This window comes from Monopterus albus, unplaced genomic scaffold (assembly GCF_001952655.1).
Source record: "Monopterus albus unplaced genomic scaffold, M_albus_1.0 scaffold126.1, whole genome shotgun sequence".
In the NCBI taxonomy this organism is placed as follows: Eukaryota; Metazoa; Chordata; class Actinopteri; order Synbranchiformes; family Synbranchidae; genus Monopterus; species Monopterus albus.
In genome coordinates this window covers 2,711,537-2,720,742 of record NW_018128006.1, presented here as the reverse complement: position 1 = coordinate 2,720,742, position 9,206 = coordinate 2,711,537, and the positions used below count along the sequence as shown (strand labels likewise).

At 40.5% G+C, this 9,206-nt stretch overlaps 1 protein-coding gene and 1 long non-coding RNA gene across 7 annotated transcripts in view; one reads left to right on the top strand and one right to left on the bottom strand.

Moving 5' to 3' along the window:
- fam131c (family with sequence similarity 131 member C) overlaps positions 1–9,206 on the top strand; it is a 29,376-nt gene continuing 20,170 nt past the window's right edge. For all 3 annotated transcript variants that reach the window (XM_020612617.1, XM_020612616.1, XM_020612615.1), the window contains exon 1: positions 1–304. The gene's annotated coding sequence lies outside the window, so the exon portion shown is untranslated. The remainder of the gene's footprint in view (positions 305–9,206) is intronic.
- Positions 4,345–9,206, bottom strand: part of LOC109967208 (uncharacterized) — a 6,525-nt gene continuing 1,663 nt past the window's right edge. The window contains exons 2-6 of one of the 4 annotated variants that reach the window (XR_002275902.1): positions 8,931–9,125; positions 8,347–8,514; positions 7,629–8,019; positions 5,903–5,970; positions 4,345–5,663 (exon numbers count right to left, since the gene is read on the bottom strand). This is a non-coding gene — a long non-coding RNA (uncharacterized LOC109967208). Of the gene's footprint in view, positions 5,664–5,902; positions 5,971–7,628; positions 8,515–8,930; positions 9,126–9,206 lie in introns of all 4 variants that reach the window. The other 3 variants (XR_002275901.1, XR_002275900.1, XR_002275899.1) reach the window with 3 other exon arrangements.

Genomic DNA, 9,206 nt, shown 5'->3' with positions numbered 1-9,206 from the left:
TGACCTTTGACATGTTTGCGCGCTCGGCGTTGTACGCGTCGGGTTCGTAAATGTTCCGATTTTGCAGTGGGAAAAAAAAAGTGGCGATGACTTTGTCAGAGTAAATATTCATGGCGAAGTATTTAAAGACACCACGGTCGAAGGAGGAGGAAGTGCACGAAACGAGTGAAGACAGGATTAAAACAATGACCGGCACCAGTCTGAACAAACTGTCACTGGAGAACGAGTTGGGAGATTCACTGGATTCTACTGAAATCAGTGCCACGCAGCCTGGGCCTTGTGATGTCTTCCCACTAATCACTAGGTAAGATAAAATGCACGTTTTTGCTATGTGTCCGCTGTGGCAGCTGAATGAATGACAAATACTGATGATGAGTATGATGTGGTCACTGAAGGTGCGCGGTGGTCTGAAGATAGTCCTCTGGTTTGATTCGCCTTTGGCTTTGTTATTTAGGTCTGTACATTTCAGCTGCCTGCCACCTGCATGCCTATTATGCCAAGCCTGTGTTCATGATTTGGTAGTGTTCATAAAAAATAAAAGAGGAATATTTCAGTTTCTTTTGTTTCTATCACCTCAGTAGTTTTTTTGGATAGGATGATACTTAGAGGTGCCAGGCCTGCAAAATGTTTCTTCTGCCCGTGCCACTGCAGTACAATGATCCTTTTCGGGGCTAAAAATCTTTACTTGTATCAACTGAAAACTTTTAAAATGGAATTCAGTACAGTCTCTGGAGGCCACAGTGGTAGTGCCATCTAAGTCGGTCAAAACAAAGTCATGGTTGCAGTTGCTTGCGTTTGGATGTTTTCACTGATCTTTTAACAGTATAGCTCCATATACAGCTGTGCCTCATCAGAATGAATTCATTTTCCTTCAGAAGAAGAACCAAGCCCCAAATGCTAATTAACATTACCAGCAACAAAACCCAGAAAACACAACAGCACTGTGACTCTTACCCGGCAGGATGCATTTCTCTCTGCAACCTCATGGCTTTTATTTTCTGCACAGCTATTCTTTGACTTGGTGCCCCTCTCTCTTGATTTCCGCCTGTCTGCATATGCTTTGGAGGCCATTAATCGTCCACTGCACAACATGCACCCCAGCAGATAATTATGGTCATTACACCAATTAGAGAGCACATGGAATGGATTCAGTCAGGCCCTGAGGCCGCCCACCTCCTGTTCCTCACTACAGGACAGCTGAGGTGGTCTGCTGAAAACTCTGGCAAAGCCTTAAATAAAGGAAGGAGTGAATGACTTTGGCCCAGCTCTGGATTAATGCAATTTCCCGTTGGTATGGTCTTGAGAGACCTTGCCAGCTTCGCTGCAGGCCATGTAACAAGAGCCATTAACTAGCAAAAGGCCTCCCCTTTTTCACATCCTTTTTTTTTCTATGGTGGTGTCATCAAAATATGTTTTCCTCAAAGGTGACAGAGCTATTTTGGTTCTTGTGTGGCAGAAAACCTGATAATGAGATAAATAGTGGCAGGAAAGTCACCCTGCAGACGGTGGCTTTCTTGCAGAGAAAAACACACAATACATAAAATGGTGATTGGAACTGAGACTCGTAGTCACCATCCACTCATGCAGGCAAGCTACAGAAAGTCCCTTCCTTACGGAGTCTCATATGGTTAGTCATGTTGAACAACAAACTGTCCTCCTTTGTTTCATTGAGGTATTTCCCAGCATTTTTTATATTGTACTTGGCAAATGTGGTGTCTGCAAAAGCGAAAGCCGGTAAGGAATGAGAGGCTCCTCTGCTGACTTGTGAATGACATCTGAAAGTGTAATCTAAATCTTGTAATAGCAGACAAAGAAAAACATATCAAATCCTGCAGCTTGAAGATTAAGATTCAATGTTCATTATATTTACACAGATCAGCCATAACATTATGACCACTGACAGCTGAAATGAATAACAATGACTATCTGTTACAGTGGCACCTGTCAGTGTGTGGGGTATATTAGACAACAAGTGAACATTCAGTCCTCGAAGTTTGTGTGTTGGAAGCAGGAAAAACAGTCAAGCGTAAGGATCTGAGTGACTTGGACAAGGACCAGACTGTGATGGCTGACGACTGGGTCAGAATGTCTCCCAGACTGAGGATCTTGTTGGGTGTTCCTGGTCTGCAGTGGTTAGTACTGACCAACAGTGTCTAAGGAAGGACAAACACTGAACCAACAACAGGGTCATGGACGCCCGAGGCTCACTGATGATGAGGTCGACCTACTGTAGATTAAACTTTTAAGTTTCAATCATCCTTTTCAAAAGATTCCATTCTATTTGAATCTTTGTTAAAGTGGCTGAAATGAGAAATACTGTACACTGGTCTCTATGAAGAGAAACATTCAGCGGCTACAGTGGTGATATCACACCACGAGTGGGGAGGCTGTTGGATATATCTAAAAGATTATTTCTAACTTGTCCTCATGACCACACTTTTCACTGCTTTTACATGTCTTTCACTGAATGGTTGACACATTTGAGCTATTCCTGACAATAGAACTATGGAAATACACGGATTCATAGAAGATGCACAGTGAGCCGCAGAGTGACACGAGTGTCAACCAACTGCTGCATTGACTCCTATGTACAGATGGTCACAGTGTTATGGCTGATTCTTGTTGCTCATAGAGAAAACTGTCACCTGAATCTGCAGCTCCCTTCAGCTTCAGCTCATTGCTTAACTGTCCAGCTCCCATTTTAAGGTTTTAGTTAACCCTCATTGTTTTAAGGTGAGAGTGACTTTTGGACTTGAGTTTTCCAAGTGACTCCATGACTCCAGGGGAATTCTTATGTTGCTTTGTAACTGTTGCATGTGTAATAAGCATCTGCCAACAGGTTTGCCATATCAACTCAGTGTTCACAATTTTTGTTTCTGCTGCCGCCAAGTGGCCGAACACAGCTCGTTCAGATGTTTAAAGTACTATAAGTTCTGTAGCTCTGACACAGGGTTTTACAGTCTGATGGATTTAAGGCTTATCATTAACTGCACTTTAAACATGATCATCCAACTTGACAAGAGATTTTCCCACTGGAAGCTTTTAAATTTGAACTTGTCCAACCAGGAAAAGCATATGTGAAATAAATGCCGTTAATGATGGCTTTGTTCTGTCAAGTGTTCCTGTGATGTGAGCCGGCGTGCACGACACCCGAAGCCAGGGATTGTCTCACCTAAATGGAATGCAGTTGTTTTAACGCTATCAGTGACACCTGTGCTTTTTCTGTCACGATATGATCTGCTGTGAAAAAGTAAGTCTGAATGAAATCATTCAGAGCTCTGGCCCGTCCGGTTCTGTCAGTCACTCGATCCAACGGTTTGATCTGCCAAAAATCACATCCTGCATGGTCAAGTTGGAATTTTTCATCTTGAAGTATGACAGCTTGATTACTGGACCTGACTTGCATATTTTGATCAGAATGTGACTGATTCGAAGCAACTTGAATATCATAATTGCAGTAAAATTATGCTTGCTTTCATAGCATGAACCTTAGCTAAAAGATTGAAATTACAGTATCACAGCTACAATTTTCTTCCATACTGAAGTCGCCACCTCATCAGGGCTGATGTTGTTGCTGCATATGATCCTAGAAATTGCAGCCAGACCATGATGAGTTTTCAAATACAACCTTTCATTGTTCCTCTTAGAGAGCTGCATTTTTGCCCAGCTCCCACTTGCCAACAATGAATGACTTTCCTGGGCAGCTCTGAACATGAAAAACTGATGTATGAATGTGAAACAGGGTGGGACTATAAAAAACATGGTGGTCTGACAGCTTGACCTTGTTAAAAGAAAGAGACTGTCCTCCCATTAAAAAAAAACACAACCCCAGACAGTGAATCATTTGTGTAAGCAGCTTATTATGACCCAGTCGCCTCTAGCAGGACTGACAGTCTGACAATCTGATTATCTTGTGACCATCATCATCTTCCTGACCATTTAAAATCAGAAATAGCTTTATTGGCCAAATATGTTCAAATACACTCCAGTACAGAGGCCCTCAGTGTGCGTAAGGGACAAGAAAATAATATATACTCATAAATTGTTTTTCTCTATTCTTGTCCTTATTTGATTGCACCTATTTTCCTACATATATACAGTTGAAGTCAGACGTTTACACTTTAGCCAAATACATTCAAACTCAGTTTTTCACAACTCCTGACATTTAACCCTATAAACATTCCCTGTCTTAGGTCAGTTAGGATCACTACTTTATTTTAAGAATGTGAAATGTAAAAATAATAGTAGGAAAAAAAGACTGATTTCAGCTTTTATTTCTCAGTTTACATACATCGTTAGTATTTGGTAGCATTGCCTTTAAATTATTAAACCTGGGTCAAACGTTTCAGGACGTCTTCCTCCTGACAGAACTGGTGGAACTGAGTCAGGTTTGTAGGCCTCCTTGCTCACACACATTTTTTCAGGTCTACCCTCAAATGTTTTCTTGGATTGAGGTCAGGTTTTTGATGGCCTCTCCAACACCTTGACTGTGCTCTTAAGCCATTTTGTCACAACTCTGAAAGTCTACTTGGGGTCATTGTCCATTTGGAAGACCCAAGTTTTAACTTCCTGGATGATGTCCTGAGATGTTGCTTCAATATATCCACATGATCTTCCATCCTCGTAATGCCACTTATTTTGTGAAGGGCCCCAGTCCCTCCTGCTAACCCTACACTGAGAGTGTAGCTGGGGGGAACTTCAGAGTGTTGACCATTTTTTTACTATGAGCAATGTGGTTTCAAGATGAATGTGCAGAAATACATCCTATGGAATAAGATCCTAACTTGACAGCAGTGATCCCAAGTTAAAGTTGTTAGAGAAATTCAACTTATTTTGGCCTCTTAATTGACAAACCTACTGTTAACAATCAAGTGTACACAGCCCGCGACAAATGTTATTTCAAATGTTTATTTTATCTATCCCTTCTCCTAACATGCAGGAAAAGGGGACCTATGTACTCTTTAAGGCCGTTGCAGAGATGAGTAAAACCGAGTTGATAACAAGTGGGAAAAAAACTGCATTTCAACAATCCTGATTCTGAAAGTCTCTGCAAATTTCATATAACACAGCAACAATCAAAACATTTATATTTGGGAGATGATATTAACTTTGTATATTTTCTTTTGGCTCCCATGTGTTTTGCCAGTTTTCCCCACTGTAAGAGACAAAGAAAGATGGCAACAATTATTTATTGTCACATTGTTCTTAACTGGTTGGGAACAGACACCATGCACATGCTCTATGTGCAGTGAGACATGGAGTCTTCAGGCATGCAAGCAATCTAGGGTGACTTAGCAGAGGTATCCTTAGAATGCTTGTGTGTAATCAGTCAATTTAAAATTCTGTTTATGTCAGGTAAAAGCGTCTGCGTACAGGACAAATGTTTTATAACTGCCTGCTAGTCTTCACAGAAGGAGAAACTCAATTTTAGAATTGAAATTTTTTTTTAAGATGTTTATAGATGTCACTGGTTGATCGTAAACATTTTTAACCGTAAAAAGCGGTGCTAATTTCATTTAATGCCTGACAATTAGATTTCACTGTCACTGCTCTGCTTTTTTCCCTTTGTTGTTAGTTTGACAACCTGCCCTATCAGCTGCGGTATAAGAACATACACACCATCCAGAGCAAGGGTGCCACTGTACCAACACCTCAGCACGGCCCTTAGCAAAGACAGAAAGGAAAAATGTGAAATTAATCTTATGAATAACAGCAGTACAGGTCAGCTGATGTGCATTCATCTAAAATGTAAACAGTATTAAATCCAAGTGAAGCCTGCAAAATAATGGTCAAAGTAGGACTACCTGTTGAACAAATAACATGTTTGAAAATTGTTACTAATAGAGATATACGTGTGCGTGTGTGTGTGTGTGTGTGTCAGGAGCTTTTCTGGATCACAAACCTCCCTGATTCTTTTGCCCAGTATTTTTTTGTAGGGGAAACTTGTGGACCCTTGATGAACTGGACATTCTGAAAAGAATTAAGTGATTTTAATAATTTGCCGATATTTTCTAAACACTGCCCTGAAGGTCATGGTTAAAGGAACGATTTCAAATGAAACTGGAACTTTATGCAATCAGAATTACTGCCAACTCCAACAAGTGAACACGACCGTTTCTACTGATGTTGCAGTAACATATCTAAGACAAAGGAATTCCCACAACACACCACACTAGTGTGTTCTCCTTCTTTTTCTTAAAGCCCAGATTCACATTTTTTTCAAGTTTGTCCTAAAGCAACATACCCATGGTGGAGTAATGCTTGCTTTAATTATTGTTCTTGTAAACACTGGCCTATTTTTATGATCTCCTCTGAGTGGAGCTTCAGTGTGAAGCCTATGGGGGATATTTACTAAGAGTTTGTGGTGCATTTTCTGGTGCTAAACAGTGATATTGCATGTGTTCATATTTACTAAGGGGTCAGTGAGGTTTTGCTGTACAGAAACAGAAGAAATGCTGTACAGCATATGAATGTGTGTTGGGTCTCATGCAATATGTATTTGAAGGTTCTCCCTTTCAGGGACACAAAAATGGGGGAGGACAGAATAGAAATTTATACAAACACCTTCAGTACCTTATTACTACTGCTGTGACAGAGGGAACTGTGGCTGAAATTTAACATCAGGGGAAAGCAGGTGTAAAATCTGCAGCACTGCCGTCAAGGTCAAAGTGTTTATTTGTCATATGCACAGTTAGCAATCGTGTTTCCCTGTACAATGAAATTCTTACTTCGCCGTCCACATGAATGCCACAAAATACAAATGAAATATAAAGTAGATAAATAAATAACACAAAATCTAAGGCACTTTAAGCAGCAAATGCAGCAATATAATAAAAAATATATAAGAATATAACAATGTATGCTGCATGGGAGCTGCATGTGCAGCAGTCAACAGTCAATGTGGCAGCCGTTAATCACCTGAGATCTCGTCAGAGTTAAGAACGTTTGATGAGGGAGGGGATGTTTGTAAAGCGCATCACTCACCAGAGCAGAATGTGAGGGACCTTACAGGCTGTCAGATCTGGTCACGCTTCAATTACTGAACGAAATAAAAGACGATCTGACTGACAGGAGACTACGTGACTGACGATCTGAACAGTGTTTGTTGATTTCTTCAACCATATTAAAGTTTAGTCACTGTAAACTTTGACTTTCTTCTGCATTATCTCTTTGTGCACGTACGCAACAGGCTTCATGCAGCAGATCCAAAGCCAAGTTGTATTCATATTAACACAGCTGTGGCTGTGCTCATTTATATCATTAGCATTAGTAATTATCCTGCTAAATAAAAAAATAAAATAAAATAAATATAAAGATTTTCTGAGCATGATGGTAATTTGCAACAGGTTTAGTAACTATCCCCCTAGGAATAATTACGGCAACAAAAATTATTTACATGTAAATATGGACATAACTGTGTTAAATGTATTCAACTGAAAAACGGTGGGCCTGTCCTAGAATTCTTACACAGAATGTATGTTTTTAAACAAGAACAAGGCCGGCCCTGTCAGAGAAGACCTGGATGAACCGGGCTGGCTACTAGTTTCATTCTGCAAAATGTCAAACACATTAGTTTTGACTTATAGGCTGATACAGTGTTACTGATAATCTGATAAAACCACACATACCACTGGTGTCTGCTTTCTGGCTTTCAGGTCCTTTTTTCTGTGAGGACGATACTGAGTCAGGAGTGTCTAGCTGAGTGGACACAGGAGAGCAGAATTTGGAAGAAACAGAAAGGGTCAGCGATGATGACACAGGAGGCATATGACAGGAGGATACAGGAGGAGTCACAGATGATGACACGGGGGGTTAGACAGGGGGACAAAGGAGAAGTCCAGTAGGATGAGGAAGCAGGATGAGGAGGAGAGGGGGACACAGGACAGGTCAGAGAGTGGGACGTGGAATCCGACGCTGGGTAAGATGCAAGGTGGTCTGGTGGTGGAGTCTGTGAAGACTCCTCATTGTCTGGGGCTGGAATCTCCCCAGTTTTGACTGCTGCTTCGGCTCCCATCGTCACTTTTGGAAAGAAAAAAATGTGACATGGACATTTGACATAAGAAAGAGTGGACATTGTTCTAAAAGGGCCAAAAACTACCAACAGTTTGCAGTTCATTCCCATTCATTGCGGGAAGGAGGCTGAAATTCCATGAACAAATTTATATGTAGTGTGATGTCAAATTCTTTTAACTTTAACTTTGTGCTGTTAGTGAAGCTAACTTGTCCTTTTTCCCTCTTTTTAAAAATTCCTCTCATGTCAACCCAGGATTCTCTAATAAGCTGTCATTCAGCAGTCACGTAAGGAACTCTTAGGTGGAAGCACAGCATGCATGCACATTTGTGTACGTTACTGTTAAGAAGACTTTCATAAATCCTCTTTATTGTGACAAGGGCATCTTTAGCATCTTTTGCATTAATTTGCCATGGACAGAAGCATTCAGCTGAAAAGCCATGTGCAGTTCTCCTGGCAAGGAGCAGGATCGGGTGACGCTCCAGAAGTTCCCATTTGTGGAGCTGGAACAAAATAGACACTAAATTATAATGATATAAATGTGATACATAACCTCTAATTCAGCGTAAAACAAAATCTTAGTAAACTGTATTGGCTGAAAAAAAGCTCACAGTAACAGATTTTTTGCTTTGATACATAAATAAGCGATACACTGAGAATCAGAGTGACATACTGTAGTTATAGCAACATCACACCTAAAAAATACTCTAATTAGTGAGAGGCTAGTACAAGAACATGGAACCATCCCAAAATGCTATTTCTGAAACAAAGATTTTGCCAAAATGTCACCATTTCATAATATATATATTGTTGGATATTGTATAAATACTGCAACACTGAAAAGGTCAGTGTCATCAATACATGGTAAAGACCAGGGATTACTTACTATTGTACAAAAATGGTCCTAAAAAAGACCTACCAGCAGAGCTGTTGCATCATATACTTTGTTGACGCTGCTGTTTTTTTTCTGCCTCTCTTTCCAGCCAGCAGAGAGTTTTTTCTTTATTCTCTCCAGTTTTTGCTTGTAAGGCTGCCTGGCACCACAGTGCTTACATGTCTTGCTGGCTACCCCGATTTTTTTCTTACAATCTTGGCATTCTTTTTGAGTGGCCATCTGGAGAAGTAAAGAAAAATAATGATTAAAACACGGCATGAAGGGTTATCACAGGGCGAAAAGTCGCATGATATAATCAAT